This window comes from Polypterus senegalus, chromosome 1, assembly GCF_016835505.1.
Source record: "Polypterus senegalus isolate Bchr_013 chromosome 1, ASM1683550v1, whole genome shotgun sequence".
NCBI classification, from domain to species: domain Eukaryota; kingdom Metazoa; phylum Chordata; class Cladistia; order Polypteriformes; family Polypteridae; genus Polypterus; species Polypterus senegalus.
The window spans coordinates 116,593,313-116,619,964 of NC_053154.1; the positions used below are offsets into that span (position 1 = coordinate 116,593,313).

The following is a 26,652-nucleotide window of genomic DNA, read 5'->3' on the forward strand; positions in this document are numbered from 1 at the left end:
CCACAGATGGATCCAAATATTCACAATCAATATCTATTTCACCATCCCTAAGAACATTCAAAATTCATTATACTATAGACAGTCTTGTTTGCTTCAAAGAAAATCATTGTGCACTAATGATCATGGACATCAATACTGAGAGGTTGGAATTTATGCTTGATTGAATGCTCAAAATCCCCAACACGCAGGAAGAGTGCATATACTAGTATTAGACTTCTACAGACTGTCTGGTCTAGTGGTTATAGGGAAAGGTTTGCAGCTAGAAGGTTAGCGGATGAAATCCTTTGTTAAGCCCCGACTGGCAGTGTGTCCTTGAGCAAGAGTTTTAATGTCCTTGTAAGGCTCAGATCAGCCCTTTCTTACCTGAAGGGCCCAAATAATCAGAAGGTAGCTCAAAAACTTGAAGATTTTGTATATTTTAAAGTCTGTACTTTTTTATTTTTATTTCCATAAGCTTTAGTTAAGTCCATACAAATATTAAATGGCAGATCTGCTGCTTCTTAATGTGCAAATCCTGGCTTGATTCTGGCCTAGGATGTCCCTGGTGTTATCATTTTGTCTTTTGTCCATGTTTCCTTTATGGAAGTCAATTTCTTTAAACAGTAGAAAGACATGTTGTTAGGCTGATGTTAATTTTAAATTGTCCTAATATGTATGAATGCGATTCCTGATGGATAATCTCTGTATTCAGGAATGTTTCTGTCGTGAGTGCATTATATTAATTAAATGAAGGGAAGTACATTTGATTATTTGCAGAAAAGTATGTTTGTTGTAAAATGTAATGAGAAGTACTGAGGTTGATGCTATCATCAATATTAAAAACATCATATAGTTAACTGAAAATGAAATGTCCAGCTGATAAAACAGAGTCACATAGGTTCATAGGATCAATGTTGTCACATGTACAAAGTGTTGTGAAATTCTTACTTGCATTTGCTAATCAACATGCAACATTTCACCACTATCTGGCACCATGATCAGTGAGTATTTGTCTCTTACCTTGAAACTTGTCTTCCTTACTTTGAAACTTCTGTCTTTCTTAGCTGAAATAACTGTGGTAGGCAAAAGGCAACAGGACACCTTAACAAAGACAATGAACAGATAAAGCAGATCAGACCAGGCTGATATCAATAACACTCATAATTGTTCTTGATATTTTGAGTTTACGTTGAAGTGGCTGTCGACAAAATTCTGCATTAAAACAAAACGATCAAAAGATAGATAAGATAATAACACAACATTAGATGTACGTTAATTTAAAAATGTGAATGCCACTGTGTTTTTATGTAAAAAGTGAAATTAAAATAGCACTTTGAAAACATCTGGCTGCCAAAAGAATTAATTATATTATAGATAATAGGTGGTGCTCCTAAGCTATACACAACTCAGAGAGAAAGGCCAATGGTCAAAACATAGAAAAAGAAAATGAGTGTGTTTATTAACAAAAGCAAGAACACAAGAAATGCACAAATTAAGCATACAAAAACAAAATGCTGGATGCCCACTGGACCTATCTATGTCTGTTTGATAAGGTGCTCTTCTCGAACCCCTTTTGCAGCTTTTTCTTAGTACACATTCACCAGATCGAGAGACTTTTAAATCCTAGTCAAAAATTACTTCTAGGATCACCTTCTTATCTACTTCTGGGGATCCAAATTGTCTACAGGAAATCCCGGTGCTATCTTCCTAGAATTCCCCTATTGGTTCCAGATATCCCTGCTGTCCTGTACTCCAGCCTATAATCAAGGGTGCAGTCAACCTCATAAGTAGTATGTTAGGAAGGCCATGCATATTGTGCTTGACCTCCAAAACTGTAGAATGTACAGTATGCCCCAATAGTCTGAACATTTAAATCAAAGCCAAATAGCTAATGTGTTAGCATAATCTGGATCCTCTGTTGTTTCTGTGTTCAAGGTATACAATGTATTATTTGTATGTTGAAATTTTAGGATTATTGACAAAGTCAAGTAGCTTTTCCTACCTGTAGGACATGACCGCACAGTAGATGGATGTAGCGGCAGCATTACTAATTGATTTAGACCTGGGTCACCTTACTTGCTTCACATTATATCAGCTTGCCGGCTTCAATATTCAACAGCACAGTTTAGCCTGGGAATAATTGGAAAGGTCAGTGATTCTCAGGTTAGAGAGAGGAAACTTGCTGTTTTGTATTGGACAAATTGTTTATCCACAACACGTAAAGTTCCATCTTTACTATTGTGAAAATAAGCTCAACAAGAGAGAGTAACTTTTCTTCTCTTTATTATATTACTGCTAATGTCTTCATCCCTGTCTGGGCAATAAGGAGTAACAGATATGCTTTCAAACATTGTTTGGCTCTGTTTATAAAACTTGGATCTTACTACTAAAATTCATTTAACCATTTTATATAGAAAACATGAACGCATACTACTTCTGCCACATTATATACATGTGCTTAATGTAGAATGGTAACCATCAGGTTATGTTTAATACATTCTCATGTAAAGACTGCTAGCACTATTATCAAACCTAAGCAAACAAGGAATAAAAAAGAGTTTTTTCATTGCCAGCTTCTTATTGTTTATCATTTAATTAGCTGGGAATTTTAATTTGGGATTTTGGGATAATTTATTTCCTCGTTCGTGTGTTGGTTACACAGTTTTAATTAAGAATTTTCTGTTGAGTATCATTTTCAATAATATTAGCAATTTAACTTTCAGAAGGCTGCAAACATGCTAATGAGCATCAATGTGATTCAATAAACTTAATTAAGAAAAAAAACACCTCTACATGGATTTTCCTGTGTCTTTGTTGTATTATACTGCCTGTAAGAAAAAATGCTGAGATCTTAGTATTTTGGCTTTTTTTGGCTATAAATTTTAAATTTGTGCTGTGAAGCAGTCATATGCTCAAGGCCAAGTTGACTTTGAATCAACATAAAAAGATTAAGGGGATAGCAAGAAATTCCAATGCTGCCCAAAATAGGGAACAGAAAATAAACTATACAGAAGAACTAATAACAAATTATGTAGAATAAAAGTTTATGTTGCTTTAAACCAAGTTGCTGTTATGAAACTGATTTTTTGATCAGATAATTTTTGATAATTACACCTTTTTTATTGTTATTATATTTTAATGTTACTTTTATGACGTTAACATAATGCCATTATAGAAACAAATGTTTGTGTGGACATTGCCACTTTGGGTTTTATTTCATGGCTATACTGTATATTTATATTTACATTTATTTGATTAGCAGACACTTTTATCCAAAGCGACTTACAAAAGAGGTGAACAACCAAGTAACATTAGACTAGGGTCTGTTTGTTCAGCAAGTGTAATAGGACAGGTAACAAAAGTTGATTGCACAATTTGACAGATATTCATAAAACAGGTAGGTCTTCAATTGCTTCATGAATACATTGAGGGAATCAGCAGTACTGATGGAGGTGGGCAGCCTGTTCCATCACCTCGAACCATACATGAAAAGAGTCTGGATTGAGATTTGATACCACATAGAGGTGGCATCACCAGACGCTGTTCACTGGCATACCTGAGTGGGCAAGAAGATCCATAGCACTTCACCATTGTCTTCATATACTTGGGTGCTGAACTATTGACTACTGTGTAGGCAACCATCAGGGAAGCATCAGGGATTTGAACTTGATGCATGCTGCTACAGGGAGCCAATGTAGTGACCCAAAGAGAGGAGTGACATGTGCTTGTCTCGGCTGGTTAAATACAAGATGGCCACTGCATTTTTAATCATCTCCTGCCAGAAGTGAGATGCTGTAGTCCAGATGCAACAAGACCAAAGCCTGAACCAGAGGTTGTGCTGCATACTCTGTCAGAAAAGTTCTGATCCTGTGGGTATTGTACAGCACAAACCTGGATGAACAAGAAACAGTAGAAATGTGGTCAGAAAAAGATTGCTGCTCATCAATCACCACACCAAGGTTGCAAACTGACCTGGTGGGTGTTAGCGACAGTGAGCCAAGCTGTACAGAGATTGGAAGTTGAACAGACTGGCTGGCCAGCATCACAAGAAGCTCAGTTTTTTGTCAGGTTGAGCTCTAGGTGGTGGTCCTTCATCCAGGTTGAGATATCAATAAGAAATGCAGACACTCTAGTTGATACTGTATTGTCCTCCCAGAGAAATGCCAGATACTGCTGTGTATCATCGGCACAGCACTGATAAGAGAACCCATATGATTAGATGATGGAGTCGAACAAGGTGGTACACAGATCTAGCAGAATCAGGACTGATGACATGTTGTTAGCTCTAGCACAGCATAGCTGGTCAACCACAGTCAGTAGAGCTCAGTTGAGTGGTTCTTATTAAAACCGGACTGGTTGGTATCAAGCAATTCATTGTGTACAAGGAAGGAAGAGATTCAGACAGAAACAGCATGTTCAAGTGTTCTGGAAAGAAAGGACAGGAGAGAGGCAGGCCTGTAGTTGTTAACTTGGGATGGATTGAGTGTTGGTTTTTTTGAGAAGTGGGAGTTATCAGAGCGTGTTTGTAGACATTAGGAAATATTCTTGAGCTGAGTGAAGTGTTAATGATGTGTGTAATTACAGGAATGAGTAAGGCGGAGATGTAAGGGAATAGGATTGAGTGGAAAGAAAGTGAGGTGATTGGAGAGGAGGTTGAAAACATCAGTGGTAGAATGCAGAGAGAATGTTGGGTGTTGCTTGGAAGCAGGCATAATGGGTGGCAGCAAGGGTGAGAATTCACAGCTGATAGCAGCCACCCTATCCTGGAAAAATGTGGAAAAATCATCAGCAAACAAGGAAGTTGGGGGAGGAGGTGGAGGAGGGTTAAGAAGGGAAGGAATAGCAGAGAACAGAAAGTGTGTGTCAGTGGTGCTGTTAATTCTGGTCTGGTAGAACCTTACCTTAGCATTGATGGTGGCAGAAAAAAGGATGCGAGAAGGGACTGATACTTAGTCTGTCCAAGATTTGGACTTTCTCAATTTCCTTTTAGCTGTCCTGAGCTTGGTCCTTTGATTGCCAAGTGTTTCAGAAAGCCATTAAAAATTTTAAAAGCAAACTTTTGTTTGTGTCAAGTTATATACCTGATGGCCAATAGACAGCCAGGAACTTGGTATACTTGTTTGACTTTGAATTTTGTCAGTTTTCTCTTTTTTTTAGACTTCCTCATCATGCTTAAACTCTTCCTTTCAGTTCTATGTTGTGATTTTGCCTACATTTCCTGGTCTAAAACATCAACAGTAAAAATATGAATGCAGGTTGCTGGGTGTAAAGGCAGAGTTTCAAAGAAAAAAACTATACCTGAAATTGGAAAATAAAAAAAGATTAAAATGTACAAAAGATGACAGATATTGGATGGTGGATTTGTGGGTGTTTACAAACTTCTGCCCATTGTAACCTTTTTGATTGTTGCAGTGATTTGTACTATTTAACTCTTTCAGGGCTGATGTCGACTTTTGTCAAAAGGAGGAGTTGACGACGGTAATCAACTGTAAACAGTGACAAAACCAACCATTACATTGCTCGAAGTAAAGTTAGCTTCATTGAGTTTTGACCGAGATTTCCTGTGCTCCCGTGAGTAGCAAGCTACAAACAATGGCAAAAATGGCACTGACATCTGGTGAGAGATCAAAATATTCAGTGAACAACGTTTTTCCTATTCCTTCTGAATTGTACTATGACTTGTTCGACTCCAATTCTGATACAAGTGATCGAAAAAGAATGTGAGGTTCCAGCTTCAGATGACTGGTCCCCAACTAATCATGGTGCTGAATAGGTTCAAGTAGCTGACACACCTAAGGCACTGTTTGCCTGGGAGAACTGCCACTTAACAATGGTAAGAGGTAGAAACCAGATTACAATACACTGCAACCGTAACCACTGCTGCCCCAGCCACACAAAGACAGCCTGGCAGCAAGCCTGCCGCACATTCTTGGCAAGCTAGCAGCCCCAGCATGCAGTAACAGATGTTTTATTTTGATTTCTATATTGCTTTTCAGAAAACTGTTTTCTGTAAAAAATATTCAGCCATCAAAGAGTTAAGGAAGCAACAAACTAGGACCTGTAATGTGTCTGTTTCTCATCTTCTGATGTATTTATATTTTCCTTCAGTTGCTCATCTGAGCCTTCCTCATCTACTTAAATCCAGTTTGTCTAGACAGTAGTGGACACCTTTGTATGAAATCTACAGATTCTCTGCAATCTGTTGCATTGAATAACCTTAATTTTGCAAAAAAAAAACCAATAGACTCATACATTTCTAGACAAAGCTTTTCTGTTTTTGCCATTTTTGATAGTACAATTGAACTTAATGTACATTACAAGCCAAAGAAAGACAATTTACCTGCTTTACTGAAAAGAATAACAGGTTATAGCTGAGGTAACACAATTACAATACTAACCCAATAAGAGTTAACCTGATTTATAAAGGATATGCCAAGAGCATTTACCATTAGGGCACTGGAGTAATGGCTGCTGAAAACGGGGGCATTGCAGATGTATGTGAGTAATAAATACTAAATTATAAACTTTTGATTGCTAGTGTATATTTGATGTTAGTGTACAAATAATTGAACCTATATTTGTATTTTGTAATATCACTAATCTACTTGCTTTATCTCTGTCTTTCTGCCCGCAGACGTGAAGAGATTTAACCAAGATAGGTGATCAGTATTTATTTATTTTATGTAATGGCTTTCAAAGTGAACACCCACACAACATGCTATGTAATATCAATATTGTGAAAACAACACAAGATTATACCCTTATTGAACTCAGAGAAAACACACATTATTAGTTCTTATTTCTAAAAATATGTATCCAACATGACCTAAAATAAACAGAATGCTGGGTAAAAGACAATATAAAAAACAACTGCATCACAGGACAGAGCACTGTGATAAAAACTATATGATAAAATTAAAATACTGTACATTGTTTATTAATAATGTGGTCAGCACTCCTGCATCACAGCTCTAGAGTCTTGGGTTAAACTTCAGGCACAATCACTGCTTGTACAGAGTTTTCCATATTTCTTCATTTTCATTTAAAGTTTTCCTCCTATATCCTAGAGGCCCAATATAAGTAATGTGGATATGTGTTTGTGAGTGTACTGGAGGGGCACCTAGTGTAGGGTTGGTGCCTCCAAACAGGACCCAGTGCTGCTGGAATGACCAGCTAAATGTGACTCAGACGTAAATAAATAAGTTATTCACATATTACTCTATTTATTCATTTTGTAATTTATTTGGATTTTAGGACTGTTGGGTATCAAAATGAGTGCTGACATTTTTCTGTTTCATTTTAGTTTCATCATTTCTCTTTCATGACATAGTCTTCTGATCTTATAATATTCTTTGATTCAGACAGAGAACAGTCACCTATGTCAAACAATATTCCAGACTTCTTCATTTCTTACTTCTTACATTTTACATGTTTTTCCAAAGTGAAAACCCCAAGTACATTAAAAAAAGAATAAAGGAGAAAAACACCTTTTTTGACATGCGTACCCTGTAACACTTATGGCTCAAGCTGTTAAATACATGTTGCTTGAATTTTAATGAGCTGTATTTTCTTTTTAACATGTTTATTTTTAGGAATATTAAAATGGACTAAAAAGTTACACTTGCTTATTTGCTTTATCCAAGGCAACTTAAAACATTTGAGAGATACAATTGGTTGCATTTCTTTTGTTTCAATAATTGGAGCACAGGCAGATGAAGTTATTTGCTCAAAGTCACACAGTGTCAGTAGCAGAATTTGATCTCACATCTTCAGTGTCTGAGGTCCAAAGCCCAAAGGTTACAACACTATACCTGACTGACTGGCTTTGGTTAATTGTGTTAGTATCAATATATCACTTTCAGACAAAAACAATGTCATTTTTTTTCATCAGTGCTATCTTCTAAGTATAGTAAATTTACTATAGGAGGAGAAGTTCCACTTGGTCTTCAAGACTGGAAATAAGATGACCATTATAGTGAAGTCCAATACAATTTAAATTCCAAGACTTCATTCCCGTAAAAGATGCTACACATTGTTACTGTATATCATTTTATTGAACCATGCATAATGTAAATAATATATATTTTTGAAAAATGATATGAAAACGATTGTGTAAATACAACTGATTGGAGTGTGTTTATGGATTATGACATGAATTTTAATATTGAGTGGGTTTCTATGAGGAGCTGGGGGTAGCATAATCTTAGTAAACACTTTTTATCAAGTAATAGATACTGTATAAAAGGGTGCTGCCGGTGTGGAGTTTGCAAGTTCCCTATGTGTCCATATAGTGTGATAGCTGGATTAGCAGTCCTAAACTGGCCAATCATGTATATGCGTTTGTCCTGCCATGCGCTAGTGTCCTTTGCATGGATTGTTCCTGATTTATGCCAGTTTAGCAGACAAGTTCAGAAATCAGTTTTAGTATGTGCATATACAGACAACAGTCATACTCAAGAACAAAAGCCGTACTGGCTGAAGCTGGTTACAGTAGACCATTTTTACTTTAATGAAAAATGGATGCATTTAACTTGTATGTAATTGAAATAAGGAAGATTATGATGCATTTAATATTGTTATTTTAATTGTTCAGGAAATTAAAAAATCTTTTATATTCTGCTGTCCTGCAGTGAGCTGGCGCCCTGTCCAAAGTTGGCTCCTGCCTTGTGCCTAGTGCTGTTGGGAAAGGCCGTTGTCTGTTTCAACACTAAATGTGATTAACCGGGTTTGAGAATGTTATGTAATGTAACGGTATGCTGTAAGGATGGACTGTAAAATACTGATTTCAATGGACATATATTGCACACAGAAGGTGGTGCTGTTTTAAATACTACCAGCACAGAATGACAGAGTCATTATGAAAGCCTTTTGGGATATTTGCAATGCTGTGAGCAGGTGTAAGGACTACGGTGTATACAGAAAACTGCATTATTCCACAGGTATTTTCACAAAATGATAGAAAACAGAGGATCCCAAGCTCAGTTCTAGGAGACACTTACGGCTGCATACATTTTTCTCAACCAACATCTGCTTTTAATTAAACTTCTGCCGTAATTAAGCAAGTTATTACCCAGTGTCTGTATTTTGTTGTTAGTAGAGAAATTACAAAACTCGGGTTTCTATTTTTTTTTTTTTTGAATGTAGCGAGCATTTTTTTAATGCTACATGGAGATAATTTAATGTTTTTATGTCATTTTTAAGGTTTTCATTATTATCATCACCATCAGTTTTTTTCCACTTTTACAGGTGTTCTGGTTATTTAAGTCATTATTTATAGACAAACGCACTATTGGGTATAACTAGTGAAACATGTGAACCTACGGTCCTAAGATAAAATGCAAATAAAACTTTGCTAAAGATAAGGAACTGTTCACATTTCTTTTGTTTCCTACATAGTTACTTCTTTCATTTTCTCTAGAGGTCATAATTTATTGTATTACTGCTGGTAGCTTACCTAGAGGTGGTGGAACTTTTCCATTTTTCTATTTTGGCATCACATTCTTTGGTTTTCAACATAAAGAATATGGTTCGACAGAGATCACATCACTAATGCAACTTTGAAAAGTAGAGTGGTCTTCAAAGAAACATTGATTGTTGCCATGCATTTCTGTCTCTAGGGCATTCTCACAAGTTTACTCTAAACTTTCCTGGTCACCAGGTGCTGCAATCTAAAATTTATTGAGTTTCCAGAATATATCAGGCTACAGTATATTCAGGATTAGTTCTTGCTAATCTATGTGCTTTAGTGTCTTGTATTCTTTTTCTTTCTTGTTCTTCATCACTTGATCACCTTCTATGATGTGCTTGACGCTCTTCTTTTCCTTTCTACCGTTATCATGGCTCTCACTTGGTTTCTCAATCGCTTTGCTATAAACACACAACCACAGACCATGGCCACCAGAGTGCAAATACATACATTTTTTCAACTTTATTTTTAGTTCATTGTTGTTCTTGGATTCCCATATTTTCTCATGGAATGTTACTTCTCTACTTTTTCTTGTTTTTCTTCTTCTTCTTCTTCTTCCTATTGTGGTGCTCTTTGTCGCTTAATAAGCTTCTGCAATTTGCTTGATGCACAGCTAATGTTACTGCTCTATTTTTTTTTTCTGCTGTGTCATTTGCCATAATAAAGCACAATCACAGGTCACTTTGTTGAGATTGTTGCTATCTAAACTTTTTTGAATTTTCAAACAGATGAGGACATAAACTTTCAAATAAAACTAAGATCAGTATTCTAGTAGCTGTGTGACAGAAAGACAGACCTTAGCTTTTTGTGTATGCAGATTAAAGAAGCAAAAAGGTGACTTAAACGTACAACAACAAAACACAGTGAAGTACTATGGCAAAAAAACAAATATCTACAAATTTATTACAATCGTAAATCTCACACTACTGTGCTTTTCTGAACACAGAATGAGAAATGAAAAAATTAATTAATGATTTTATTTAGAATTAAATTAAACAGATTGTAAAACTGGTTGGAACAAAAACCTACAACTGCCAGGATCAGTGAGGACTACATTTGAAAATCACTGGCGTAATGGACATTCCCTTCAAGTACAAGTTAAATAGGTATTTTTTCAATAACAGCAAAATTAGAGGAAAATTAAGGATTTCAATTTAAGAATTCGTATAAAAAAAGATAAAAACAGTATCCAGGGAGTTAATAATATTCAAGGTGTACATACGGTGCCTTGTACAAGCTATGCATTAGAAAATGTATTTATGGTTTTCACTGAGCCAAAACAAAATTAATAAATAAATACATAATAATAGTAATTAAAAAGTACAATAATATAATGATTTGTAATTGTACACTAGTAAATGTAGCATACTTCTTACAAAATACTAGACCTAGGGAAAAACAATACAGCATCCAAGAGTATAAAAGAATGTACAATGTGCAGTGCTAGGGCACAAAATACATGAAAATAAATTCAAAGAAGTTAGGTCTTCACTCCTTGGTGAAAACTAGTTATGATGGACAGAGTTATTTTCAAAACCTTTCGTTATGGAAAGCCATACCCTTTCCAAACTGCAAGTGGTGAAAAGAAGAAACCAGTCCTGAAGAGTGAACCAGTCTATCATAAGCCATATTCACATAAAAAGGGAAAATTAACCTAAGTATGAGGGATAGGCCTGGGAGGAAGTCTATTTAAGTACAAGAAAAAGATTGAAAATGGGGACACAAAACATGCCTGGCTGGGAATCATTGTGAAAAGGCACTGGCAATTGTTGCAAAAGTGTTCTACCATAATTTAGTAACATGTCATTTTAAATGTTCTATAACCTGTTGTCACACATGTGCGCATGGGAGACATCTTAAGTACTCTGGTGATAGTAATTACCAGTGCTTGGTGCTGTGTTCTAATGTCTTCTCTCTTCCTCTGTCTGTAGAACAGAAGATTGATGGCCGTTCCACCATCGATGACACTTCCGTTATCTGTCCTCCATGGCTCAACCCTTCCTGCCTGGAACCCCTGTGACCAGAACCATTTTTGAGGCAGTTCAATTCTGCCCTCCTGTCTGAAAAGACATTATCCACAACCTGTTCACTGCAATTTTCTTTCAATTATACGGGTTTCACCAGGGTGGTGCCCCAACCCTTTCACACTGTTTGTCTCCTCTTAACACTCTCTAGGATAAGCTGCTTAAATGTTTTCAGAAACATTGTAATTTTTTGGTCTTGAATACACTGCTTTTTATCTTATAACTTTTTATATTTTATAACTTTTTCATTTGTTTTTACTAAATCAATCTACTGTATGCTTTATAAACTGCTCAAACATGTTTCTAGAAGTCTAAGAATCCTTCCATCCATCCATCCATTTCCAACCCACTGAATCTGAACACAGGGTCACAGGAGCCAATCCCAGCCAACACAGGGCACAAGGCAGGAACCAATCCTGGGCAGGGTGCCAACCCTCCGCAGGACACACACAAACCCACACACCAAGCACACACTAGGGCCAATTTAGAATCACCAATCCACCTAACCTGCATGTCTTCGGACTGTGGGAGGAAACTGGAGCGCCCAGAGGAAACCCACACAGACACGGGGAGAACATGCAAACTCCATGCAGGAAGCAAACCCGGGTCTCCTAACTGCAAGGCAGCAGCGCTACCACTGCGCCACCGTGCCACCCGATATTAACTCACCTAGTTAGAAATAAAAAAAATCTTATCTGTGTGGTGTTCTGCAGTTATAAAAGCAAGTAGAAAAGTGGAGTCACTCCTGTTAATACACACCAGGCCAGTAAAAGAGCTTGAGCCTAGAGTATTGTGACCTTGGAGTAGCTAGGCTTTTAATAAAAGTTCAGCTACACTGGCGAGATTTGTTGCCGAAAGCATAAACCTTGTCTCTGGTATGTTACGAGTGAAACAACTGCTGTCACACTAATGGACTGCTCTGTTTATTTTTTCATATTCTCTCTCCATTTTTCATATTCTCTCTCTCAGTAATTTTCTCCGGTAAAATCAATGTTCTTATGCGCAGTGTGATCAGATTGAATCTCGTTGTCCTTTGCTACAATTAGACAAAATATTTTTTTCTTCTTAAAGTAAAATACAAAGAGAACACATAGGTGCTTTTATTTGTCACATTTTGTTTCAGACATTAATATTCTGTTGTCCTTCAGTGCTGTTAAATGCCTGTTTCTTCTGCAGTGTTTTCAGATTTGTCATCCTGACACATAACGTGTGAATGAGAATGAACAAAAAGATATTGACACGTGATGTGCTCAGATAATATGGCCCAAATGCCTTCTAGCTTTAGTGCAATTGCCTGATTGTAATGTGCAGCCTCCAGTTAAAAGTGAGACACAATCAAATAAAAGAGACTATTAACTGCCTGCTGGCCAGGGGACTGACTGAGGCGGAATGAAGAAATGCCATTTACTGCTTTTATTACACAAAAATATGCAAGGCAAAATTGAATTTGATCATCTTACTTCATGACTGAAGGAAATGTAACTGTTTCACTGCTTATTCTAAAAGAATATTACCAATAAGTAATTGACTGATTAATTGATTGATTTACTCATTCAACAGTTTAATTTCCCATTTATTTATTGGCTGATTTTTTTAGTTAATGTAACCACTTATTTGTTTAATCATGTATTTCTGTAGCAAGTTTATTGTTTATTTTTATATTATTATTTATTTGTAACCTGGTACCTTGGCACTGATGCCTCTTTGATTTAGACATCCTAATTTTACTCCTTTGCCGCTATACATGTAAATCTGGCATGTTCTCTTTGTGTTTATGTGGGATTTCTTTCAGCAACTTGTCTTTCCTCCCATATCCTAAAGATATGTGTTAGGCTACTTGCTAGTTTTAAATTCTCCATTATGAGTTAGAGTTAATGTAATTTTGCCCTGTAATGGACTGATGTTATATTGAAGGGCTGGTTTCTTCTGGTACTGTGTATTTAATGGAGCACATTCTTTCCTTGATGCAGTAAAGCAAACCTTTCACAATATTTAACCAAGTCAGTGACACTCTTGAGGAAGTAAACATGTCATTGTTAAAGTCTACACTCAAGATAAAATTCCATGAACATAAATAATTAAGCCTCAAGAATAGGAAGGCCACATTTGACTTTGCCAGAAAACATCTGAAAAAGGCTGCCCAGTTCTGGAACAATATTCTTTGGACAGATGAAAGATCAACATGTACTAGAATGATGGGAAGAGTATGGAGAAGTGAAGGAAAGGCTCATGATCTGAAGCATACCACATCGGGTGGAAGAGGACGAAGCTCAAGAGTGAAAAAGAAACGTGTTCCAGGGACGTTTAAAGGCTCGTGTAAGGGTGATTGGTGCAGGGGCAGTGTGTGTGTGCAGTGATTTTGCTGGAAATAAACGTGTGTTTTGTAGAACTGCCGGTGTCTGTCTGATGGTGTTCGGGCAACCTCTCCCACACGTTAATGCATTAATTAATTAATGGTGACAATTATTTTATTGTTAACGCAGTTTTTGTTATTATTATTTTGAAAGCCTCAGTCTTGCTAGCAATCAATAGAGATCAGTGATCTTCTTGTTACAGCACTTTCGATACATTTTTGCTAGAAGGAAAGTTAGCTTTGTTGATTTGACCTCGATTCCCTGCCCGTGCATTAGTAGTGAAGAGCAAACAGCTTCTAAAATGGCATGTGGAGAGATAACAAAGTGAATGCTCAAACCAAAATAATCCGTGAATGACTTTTTTCCTATTATCACTGATTCTGAAAATAATGAAGGAGTGGCTTCACAACAACTCTGTGACTGTTCTTGAATGGCCCAGCCAGAGCCCTGACTTAAACCCAATTGAGCATCTCTGGAGAGACCTAAAAATGGCTGTCCACCAACGTTTACCATCCAACCTGATAGAACTGGAGAGGATCTGCAAGGAGGAATGGCAGAGGATCCCCAAATCCAGGTGTGAAAAACTTGTTGCATCTTTCCCAAGAAGACTCATGGCTGTATTAGCTCAAAAGGGTGCTTCTACTAAATACTGAGCAAAGGGTCTGAATACTTAGGACCATGTGATATTTCAGTTTTTCTTTTTTAATAAATCTGCAACAATTTCAAAAATTCTTTTTTGTCTGTCAATATGGGGTGCTGTGTGTACATTAATGAGGAAAAAAATTAATTTAAATGATTTTAGCAAATGGCTGCAATATAACAAAGAGTGAAAAATTGAAGGGGGTCTGAATACTTTCCATACCAACTGTATGTGTATATATATATATATATATATATATATATATCTATATATATATATATATATCTATATATATATATATATATCTATATATATATATATATATCTATATATATATATATATATATATATATATATCTATATATATATATATATATATTTTTTTAGTGGCCAATTGCACTTCACTTTCGTTCACTGGAGCTGGTGTTACGAGGCTTTAAAGCCAGCTCATTTACATAGTATTTTATTCTCTGTCTTGTGTAGACTACCGGCAGCTCCATTCCTTCCTCTACAACCTCTTTTCAACTGAACGCTCCAGAGAAAGATGAATTTAACTTAATTTAATCCAAAGGAATCACCACAGGAGCAAGCTAACTAAAAATTTGTCATGTTTGCTGAGCGTTTAAATAAACCTCCAAAACAGAATGAAACTCCAGTACTGTTCCTTCAATTGCCAGAATACAAAGTCTCTTTGCTCATTTCTCTCCTGGCTGTCTTTTGTGAAACTTAGCAGCCCAAACGCAATAATATACATGTACAGGCTGGTTTCAGATTAGGGTGGTCTCAAGTTACAGCATTTCTGCATATACAAAGAAGCACACAGAATCCCAAAATGTTTCTTTACTAAATTTCAATTATTTTTCATATACTGAATTCTATTTTTACTAACAAACAAAGTAAACTATCTTTGACATGGATGAATACTTGCTGTGAGGAATTGTACTATGCACTACAATCATTTTGTGCTTCTTTGTTCACATTTTCTGCGTATGTGTGCATGTGTTTCTCTTTTTTACTTTTATCAGTAAATTTGTATTTTTGGTTATTTGTTGGTTGTTTCATTTATGTATTAACTAGCTATCCCTGAGTGGCACGGTGGTGCAGTGGTAGCGTTGCACTTGCAGCAAGGAGACCTGGGTTCGCTTCCTAGGTCCTCCCTGTATGTAGTTTGCATGTTCTTCCCGTGTCTGCGTGGGTTTCCTCCGGGTGGTCCGGTTTCCTCCCACAGTCCAAAGACATGCAGGTTAGCTGCATTGGTGATTCTAAATTGTCCCTAGTGTGTGCTTGGTATGTTGGTGTGTGTGTCCTGTGGTGGGCTGGCACCCTGCCCGAGATTTGTTCCTACCTTGCATCCTGTGTTGGCTGGTATTGGCTCCAGCAGACCCCGTGACCTTGTGTTAGGATATAGCGGGTTGGACGATGACTGACTGACTGACTAGCTATCCCCAGTGGCTCTGCTTGCATAGTAGTGAAACAAGACAAACTTTAAAAATCAATAAAATAAAATAAAAATAAAAAACAGGTATTGCTAGCTAAGCAGAAGCAAGGTACGATTCGAACAGAGGTTGTCGCGTGAGTGAGGAGGGCCCTGCCTGACTCCCAACTTCTGACATCATGTTTCTCCCCTCCCTTTGCCCTCCCTCCGTCTCAGTTTTCTGCAAATAAATTGCTCCTGCAAGTGAACTATGATACTTAGCACAATGAAAGAAGTCGCAAAATTAATGTTCAAGCAAATTATAGAAAAAAAAAACCAGATCTAAATCCGTAAAGTAGTTCTCTCATGACAGACATACAGACAGACAGATGTTGGATTTTATATATAGAGAGAATTGTTTTCCGTTGTGCTTTTTATTTATTTACAGTGTACATTCAGATTTATCAGCTTACTTATATACTGTAACTGCCATGTTATATATCTAACTCTTTTCATTCATTATTTACAGTCCTGTTTCTTTTTTTATTGACAGTCCAACTTCATTCTCATTTATTTGTTTTCTAATTAACATCAGTTACATACAGTATATACGTTTTTTTTTTTGCACTTTCTTTAATGTATTCATTCATCCTGCTTCATTCCATAACCTAATGCATCTGTTGCAATTGGACTAAACCTTCAAAGACTCAAATGACTTTAGCAAAACCATACACTGCTAGTGCTGCATATTGATTTTGTTGCTATTTTTTTTGAAATATCAATCAATTAAGTGCTTTTCACAGCAACCCATCATCATGTGTTTTAACAAAGTAAACAAAAATACAAAATAATGCCACAGTTTTCTACTTCTAGTAATGCTATTTTTAGATTTGTTTGTTCACTCTTTAAAAGTACAAAGTATCTTCAGATCAAATGTGCACTATTTTACACAGGGTCACTCTTTAAACTGATTAACATGAATTTGTCACTTTTACATTCTGGTTGACAAGTGCACTAATGCGAATAGTATGATATTTAATAACAAAAGTAAGTCAATTTTAAATTGCTAATTGCTGTCCACTCCTTAAAACACCAAGCACAAAGATTTTATAGCTGTCTTCTGTCAATATGATGGAGTGTGTGAAAACAACCTTGTAAAATCCTGAAGAAACTGCTTTATAGTGCTACAGTCCATTAATTTGAGGAGTGAAGTGAAATGCCATTTGTATTTTCTTCTTTCTTACTTAACTGTTCCCCAATGTGGAAATTTTCCAATTGGCCAGTCCTATAGAATGGAGTAGTTCACAACAGAGCAAAAATTATTAGTATTAGACTGCTTTCTTTACATGATGATTTCATTTGTCCTGATGTTGCTTTATAAATGCAGTTATTCATATTCTTTACTTATTTACTTCAGAACCTTCTGAAGCTGAGATGCATCCGACAAGCAACAAGTGAAGGGAATACAAAGTCAAGAATTGAGGAAACCAACACAAGTCCAATATACATAGCTTCCAACTGTATGTGAAGCTGCATTAACTATACTCATAAAATACAGGTTCTTTAATAGCATTAGAGGCCTTCACCCCTTGCTCGCTTCGCTCGCCCACCCCCGTGTTTGGTTTACCGGATATAAAATTTAAAGAGATTGTTATTTTCATGGGAATTGTTATATATGCATTATTTTCACTTTTACTTTAAAAACATTTGTAAAAACAATACTTGTCCTGTTATGCTGTTTATGCTCTAACTGTTATGTTAGATGTCCATGGCCTTGTTTTAAATGATGGCTCACTGCTTTGTCTTGCATGACGTTGTAAAAACAATACTTGTCCTTTATTTTCGGCCCTGAGCATTGTTAAATCTCTTTCTCGCAGGACGTATAATGCTGCTCGCGTTGTGAAGCGGTCAGCTGCTATTGCGCTGCCCGTCGATCATTTTAAACCCTGTACAGCCGCTATCCTTTTTGCCACTTGTGTCTCTGCTGCTCGCATTGTGATCGCTTCTCCGTGATCATAAATATACACCTGACCGAATTGTGTTTTTTTTTTTAATTAAACTTGTTGTTGCTTTAACTGTTGCAGCATCACAGATTCTCATAGCATATGGTCCATTATTGTGTATGTCTACGTTTTGTGCATTAAATGATGCAAAGGTGAAAAGACTTTGTTTTCTGCTCTTTGCCTTTTATTTCTGACCTTGCTTTGTCCTCCTACAGAACTTTCTAGCACCCTCTCCAACCCCTAATCCCCTGTGTCTCGCCCCATCCCCCGTATCAATCAATACCCCGTTATCATTCTTCCGTGCTGTACTCCGTCTTCCCTCAATCTGACCTAACAGTCACTTAAAACAAAAAAGGCTTCAACCTGGCTGGGACGCTACAATACTTTCGAATTTTACTGCTTTCATAGTCTTTACCTTTCTCTGCATGTGTATAGCGCCATCATTTGTTTGAGCCTTTCAAATTCCACTGCTTTCATAATCTCTTATCTGCATTTTTTCTCTCCAGTGCTTTTGGGGCTCTTTTCTCTGCGCTGCTCTTTCTTCTTTGCTTAGTCGTTGACGTTTCATGTAGAACGTATTGTCCTTATATGCTGAGAGCACAGGATGTGTGTGTGCTACGTGCATTTACATGACTGAGTGTTTTGCTGGCCATGCTCTTATTTGATATTGTTTGCGTCTCGCAGGTCTTTTAAGTGTCTTCCGAGAAGATCACGTCCCGTCGCCCTGCTTTTCCTTTTCAGGATTTTTTTTTTATAATACAGTGATTTTATGGGTCTTTACTGGGTAGTTTGGTTCCTCGTAGAGCAATTGCTTGACAAAGCACCATTTCATTATCTGACAGGTTCTTTGAAGTAGGTTCTTTTTGTTATAAAAAGTTTTTTGAAAAATGTTTTCAGGCTACTTAGTAGGACACTTAACAGATTAAGAAAACCTGGATTTAAACTGTGTTATTGTACACGGCGAGAGTTTATATAAAATCATCCTCCTTTGGTATTTCACAAATCTGTTACCATCTATTCATAGTTATTTACTGCATGGACCCTGCTACAGATCAAAATAAATAAAAAACAATCTAAATAAATAAAAAAAATGTTTCCCCTATGGCACCACTCTGAAGAACCATTCTGGCATCTTTATTTTTATCAGTGTACTGAGCATATTTCCAGCCTAATCTAATACATATTAATTTCATTCAGCTTCTATTTCAGATTGTTGGGTGTAATGTCACACTAAGGAAATAAAACAGCAACACAATTATATATTGCATTTAATATTGTATATTCATTTGTCAGTTGTACTGCTGTTTATTTCTATTACAAAATAAGTACAAGGTTTTGTTAGTGTACACAATATTTTTGACATAGTCCTTGATTCTTTTTCTGTACTGGCTTAGGTGCAAGGTACAAGTCAACCCTGGATTGGCAGTTAGTCTCTGACAGGTCACACCCACATTGGGGCAATTATCCATCCATCCATCCATTCTCCAACCCACTGAATCCTAACTACAGGGTCACGGGGGTCCGCTGAAGCCAATCCCAGCCAACACAGGGCACAAGGCAGGAACCAATCCTGGGCAGGGTGCCAACCCACCGCAGATTGGGGCAATTAGAGACTCTCAAATTAAATTTCACATACTGTGTGCATTCTGAAACCTTACAAATACCCACACCTACAGGAACTGGGAAGGGAATAAACTGGCATGAGACAGTACTAACTACTCAACCACTTTGCCACTTATTTTAGAGTTGTTACTTGGATTATACAACAGTACAGTGCAACCTTTGCTAAGTTATATTTAATATCATCCAGACCATTCAGTGAGGCTTTGAGCTGAACAAGTCATGCCAAATCCTTCTCCCAGTTGACATGGTACTGGACAAGAAATGTGATAAATGGCTAATGCTTTGGGCTACAGACATCAAGGTAACTGATTCAATCCATGTGACTGTGTTCACCTCAGTTGTCTCTAAACCTGATACAGCTTTCGCCTTAAGCAAATAAGTAGGTTATAGGTAATTATTGAACATGTAAAGTGCCTTTCTGTGATGATGTTCTCTGTGAGTTTCCTCACAGCTCCAGGACAGTGGAATAAAATTTCAATGAGTTCACTGTTTGTATGGAATTTGTACATTCTTCTTATGTCTTCACAATTCTGTGAGGTCTGTCATATAGCCATTTGGAATTTTGTTGAAAGATAATTTTAGTAAACATTCTTGAAGGTTTATATGAACGAACAATATAAATTTTACTGCTGGCAACTTTAGACTATTCTCATGCATATATGCAAGTTAGATATTGTGCAAGCTTCAGAAACATAATATAATAATTGCAAAGATAGATGGATGTTTGTCATCAAGTGCTTCTAATTAAATGATTTTTTAGTAAACAGTGAATGAAATGATTCTAAAATTCCATATAGATTTAGACAGTAAACTTATTTGGCTGGAAACCGAGGGATATTCTCAAATGTTAAAAGGCTTTTCATTGGGAGTAATGTTGGGAGGCTTTTCAAAACTGTGAAGGTCATCAGAGTAGTTTCATTGTTGCAAATGAAATTATTTTAATTATTATTCAATCAATTTTGCTTTCTCTTTGACTGCTCCTCAATCAATCAATCAATCAACATTTATTTATATAGCACATATTCATACAAAAAATGTAGCTCAAAGTGCTTTACAAAATGAATAGAAAAATAGAAGACGCAATAAAAAATAAACATAGGTCAAGATTAATTAACATAGAATAAGTAAGGTCCGATGGCCAGGGTGGACAGAAAAAACAAAAAAAAAAAACTCCAAAGGCTGGAGAAAAAAAATAAAATCTGTAGGGGTTCCAGACCACGAGACCGCCCAGTCCCCTCTGGTGTGTTGTAAAGGCAACTAAAGAAGATTGAGGTTATGAAAGGTATCTGGCCCTACAAACGTGTGCTCTGGCACCCCCTTGATAATAAGATACAGTGATGAGAGTTACCAAGCATGATCAGAGTACAGCCCATAGTGTACCATGTGTGTCCTCACCTGCCTACGTCATACAGAAAATCAGGGAATCCAACCAAGCAACAGAGGGGGTAAAAATATAATGGTTCTAGATTTGATGAACTGTGGGGGTTGCTTTGGTGGTATTGGAGATTAAGTTGAGGTAGTCAGTAAAATTTGTGATGAAGCACCTGAAATAATGGCAGAATGATAGGAACATTGGGCAAAGTAATGGCGAACAGAAGGAAAGTTGTAACTTTCATCCAGGAGACAAGACAGAAAGGTGAAAGTAAAGGTAGGTACACATTTTTCTGGCAGGTAAAAAGTAATGGCAATGGTGGGGCTCATGTACTTGTGTCTCAAAAAATAGGCAGAAAAAATCATGGGGGTAAAGAAGGTGAAAACACCTGTTGTATTTGTCAAGATGAATGTTGGTTATGTAGGAGTACCTTTAATGTTGTGAATCTTATATATAAAGCAGACTGTAACAATCTTGCGTGGTGTATGTTATCATCCATGATTAGTAACCACAAAGAGGCACCATAGAGCCCCAGACACAGCAATACATTCCACAATATAAGAATATAAATACAATAGTTTTTATTCCACAAAGCACCTTCCAATGAACACCTCTCCAACAATTAGCCACAATCTTATATATTAAGCAGACTCTAACAATCTTGCAATCTTGTATGTATGTTAGCATCTTGGAACGTTTCTGGTGTGCTCCATAAAAGCAACTGACAGTTTTATCCTGAAAAATCTGTAGAATTATTTGTTTGTCATTTAATATTTGTTACAATAAGAATAATGCAAGATGAAAATATAGTTAACAAAAACAATGTTGTACTGGTAATAGAATTAAATCAACCTTATAATAATATTCATTTAATTGACATTTTTTTCATCGTCAAATATTCTACATATAAAAACTTATTACTACATCACAAAACAAAAATTAATCTGTCAAATTGTGTTTTTTTAATTACATTTTTTATCATCCAGTTGATGCTCAGAACGTTTCTGGCGTACTCTGTAAAAGCAAACGACAGTTTTATTATGAAAAATTCATAGTATTATTTGTTTGTCATTTAATATTTGTTTTTGTTAACTATATTTTCATCTTGCATTATTCTTATTGTAACAATGTTGTAGTGGTAACAGAATTAAATCAACCTAATAATAATATTAATTGATGTATTTTTTTTGTCATCAAAAATTCTGTATGTAAAAACCTATTACTACACCACAAAACAAAAATTAATCTGTCAAGTTGTGTTTTTTTTAATTATATTTTCTCAAATAATAATAATAATAAAAAAAGAACTTTATTTTCCTCCCGGGCAATGTCTGGTATTTCAACTAGTTGTTTATATTTGTGGATTTCTTGAGTTAATATCAATGTCTTTTGAGAATTTCATGTGACTAGCCTCATTGGAAATTTATTTACTGAAAAAAATGTTGACGTGTTCACGTGTTCAATGCTATTTTCCACCCACTGTATGTAAAGAATCCAGAGTGGTGTCAGAAATGCTGAAAGCAGCCGGACTACCTGGAATTAAATGGTTGACAGACATGTGCAACAAAATTATATGTGAAAGGAGGATTCAGGGGCTGCACCATGGATTTATTCGGTCTGTTGTGATAGAAATGGAGGTGGTAAGCATTAAAGTGTGTGAAGGACTGCCATGGACGCTCTTGTATGTTGATGATTTCATGTTGATTACAAAAAGTGAAGACAAGCTGAAGGAGAAAATAATAAAATGGAAAGTTATTTCAGAACAAAGGCCTCAATGTAAATGCAAGAAAGACTAAGGTGATGATTGGAGGTGAAAAGGCAGAAGGCATGGAAGAAGTGAGTTTATGGCCACGCAGCGCTTGTGGTATGGGTATTGTGAGAAATCCAGTGCATAGTCTGTGAGAAGTGAGTGGACAAAAGATGTAGTGGAGCACAGGTTGATCTGCGGGAAATAAGTGCATTCTTTAAAGAATGTTTGTGAGAGTGGAGCAGACTGCTGATTTAACAAGTGTAATATTTGCAGTACAGTTGCTTTGGAAAATGCCGGGAAATTCTGCTACTGACAGGACATGAGTGCAGACTGAGATGTAAGCACAGTAGTGATTGCAAAGGTTAGAGGGGCATGGAAAAAAAATCCAGGAAGCTGCCAACCATTCTGACTTCTAAAAGATTCTCCCTGCCCGTTGTTATTGAAGAGCAAAGTATTTGAAAATTGTGTGAGAAGTAACACGATTGATCTTAGGGATTCAGGCATGGCTGTTGAAAGTCTAATATGAAGCATGGCTGGAAAGAATAGAAGAGATGTGAATAACCAGATGGATGTGTGGATTGTTACAGAGGGAGAGGAAAGCAAATACCAAGTTAGGACTTGGGGGGCAATAAATGTTGTTTTGAAGAGAAACAATCTCAGGTCTTTAGGGCATGTGGAGTTAAAGGCTGACTGATGAGTGAAGTCAAGAGGTACACAAGGATGGATGTAGAAGGGGACGAGACAAAGAGAGAGACTAAAGAAAACACTTGAGGTATATGATGGTAAGAAAAGAATGTGCTTCAGCCCAATAAATTTCATGTAAAGTGTTTTTAGTGGATTAAAAATGAGTGGGAGGTTGACTGACTAATATGGTTATTACCGGAAAACAAGTGACAATGATTATTCCTGCCTCTACATTGGTATCCCAATCTTCCAACTACATCCCAAAAACATAAAGGTAAAATTAACAGGCACCTATAAATTAGCTCAGTATATATTATATAATTATGGGTGAAGGAATTTGCCACATGATAGAATGGCATCCATCCAGGGTTGTTTCCTGTCTCATGCCCAATGCTGACGGGACAGGCTTAGCCTGTAATGTGACTCTGAATAGAACAAAGTGGGTTCTGAAAATGCAGGTAGAATGTTGCAATGTATTACACAAATTTTTCTGCCAATGAATACTTAATCCTTGCCTATATTGGTTAATAATCTTTTTCACATTAATAATCTTAGTTCACTGTGTACAGGCTGAGAGTACTTATACAGATTTAGAAATGTAATTTTCAGACACACGAAATTGGATGTACACCCCTAAGAAAAGCTGAGACACAGAATTTCAGCTCAGTCCTGTGAGACACAACTGGTGTGTAAATCTTAAAGATTTGACTTTAAAATATACATGTCAAAATAGTAAAAGAACAGTTATTTGCTTAAGTCTGCAATCCAAGGAATAGTATTGAAACATGAACATGATTCTAAAGAAATAGGACAAAAGAAACAGGAAAATACTTCTAAATAAGCACAAGACATAAGGAATCTAAAAACTAAAATAAAGGTTAAAAAACACTATAACAAAAGTAGAACATGACTAATGACTATGATAGCAGTACAATGAGCTTCATTCGTGCTTTCCCTTTTATCTCTTTTTCCTCTGCCATTACATGATTTGTTGACCCAGATAAGAGGGCCAGGTACTAATTGCAGGCCAAAGAATTGACCAGAGATGAAACCCCAGTAAAATCATAAAAATAATGCATTAACACTAACATATAAATCTGTAATCAGCATGTGGAATCCTAAACACCGACATCAACATAAATTAATTGGTTAACATAAGCAATGTAAACTTGTAGTGTTGGGTTTTTGTTTCTTTTAGTGTGTCCTATTTATTGTTAGGTATTTCTCATTAACAATATTGATTACACACATTCCTAGATTGTAGAATACATGGTCTGTGGCTTTAAACAGGGTTTGCATGGATGCAGTGGGACTTATAGGAATTGTAGTTTGTGTTTGTATGCACTTTGAATATAAAAACCAGAAGAGGAGGATACAATGGGACTTTAGACTTTTCTATTTACTCAACCATTTTAAGTAGTAAGGTGACTTTTCTTTAAACTACCTAGCACACCTGAGAAGAATTTGCGCTGCCATCAGGTACAGGGACAGCAGCGAGCATTTTCACTATACCTGTCCTTGTGCTCTTCATGGAAGATGCACTCCTCAGAAAACTCTAAAAACCTCTGGATACTAGTGGTAAGATTGGATGATTTAATTAACTTTTTCGGGAAGCACTTTTAAACGCGTGACTATCCATCATATTTTTTGAATCAGATAAACTGCATTTTGAGAGTTACACATGCCGACTACAGAAAGGACGTTTTGGATTGTATATATTGTCTGGGAGAATGACAATGAGCTTACATTTTATAAACTGCTCAAAAAATTAAAGGAACACTTTGAAAACACATCAGATCTGTGTTTGATGGAAATGAAAATTATCAACCTACAGAGGGTTGAATTCAAAGACACCCTGAAAATCAAAGTGAAAAAATGATGCGGCAGGCTAGTCCATTTTGCTGAAATTTCATTGCAGCAATTCAAAATCGTACTCAGTAGTTTGTATGGCCCCCACATGCTTGTATGCATGCCTGACAACGTCAGTGCATGCTCCTAATGAGACAATGGATGGTGTCCTGGGGGATCTCCTCCCATATGGACCAGAGCCTCACTGAGCTCCTGGACAGTCTAAGGTGCAACCTGGACTGAAACACAATGTCCCAGAGGTGTTCTATTGGATTTAGGTCAGGTGAGCGTGGGGGCCAGTCAATGGTACCAATTCCTTCATCCTCCAGGAACTGCCTGCATACTCTTACCACATGAGGCTGGGTATTCATGGATATGCCTCTCCAGACCAGCACTGACTCACCACCAAAACGGTCATGCTGAACGATGTTACAGGCAGCATAATGGCAGATCCTTTCATGTCTGTCACGTATGCTCAGGGTGAACCTGCTGTCATCTGTGAAAAGCATAGGGCACCAGCGGTGGGCCTGGCAATTCTGGTATTCTATGGCAAATGCCAATCAAGCTCCATGGTGCCGGGGAGTGAGCACAAGCCCCACTAGAGGACGTCGAGCCCTCAGGCCACCCTCATGAAGTCTGTTTCTGATTGTTTGGTCAGAGACATTCACAACAGTGGCCTACTCGAGGTCATTTTACAGGGCTCTGGCAGTGTTCCTCCTTGCCGAAAGGAGCAGACACCAGCCCTGCTGTTGGGTTAAGTACCTGTCCAGCTCTCCTAGAAAAAATGTATGTCTCCTGGAATCTCCTCCATGTCCTTGTAACTGTGCTGGGAGACACAGCAAACTTTCTGGAAATGGCACGTATTGATGTGCCATCCTTTAGAAGATGGACTACCTGTGCAACCTGTGCAGGATCCAAGTATCGCCTCATGCTATCAGTAGTGACATTGACTGTAGCCAATTCCAAAACTAATGAAAAAACAGCCTGAAAAGATGAGGAGGGAAAAATGTCAGTGGCCTCCACTGATTAAACCATTCCTATGTTGGGGGTCATGTCATTGTGGCCCCTCTAGTGCACCTGAGGTTAATTTCATTAACACCAAAGCAGCTGAAACTGATTAACAACCCCCTCTGCTACTTAACTGACCAGATCAATAGCCCAGAAGTTTCACTGACTTGATGCTATATTCTGATTAAAATGTTCCTTTAATTTTTTAAGCAGTACATATTTATTGTTACTTTTTGTTGTTATGTTTGTAAATATTTACTTAAACATTTTCCAGTTGTATGTGGAAGTATACAGGAGGGCTTAAGCATTGATTCATATTTTCCTTATTTTCTCAGTAAACTGCACAATCACTACTCAATTCTGTCTGTAATTTCATCACCAACTGAAAGTCAGGGTTTGCTACAGACTCCTGCTAACAAAAATTATTATGGCCAGTTCAGAGCAAAGAAAAAAACAGTTAGGTCCAGTGAACATTGTTCTTGGAGAA

The 26,652-nt window shown here is 36.9% G+C and overlaps 1 pseudogene; it reads right to left on the bottom strand.

The window, feature by feature from the left end:
* LOC120527605 overlaps window positions 1-26,087 on the bottom strand; it is a 34,403-nt pseudogene extending 8,316 nt beyond the window's left edge.
* Window positions 26,088-26,652: the final 565 nt, after the last annotated feature.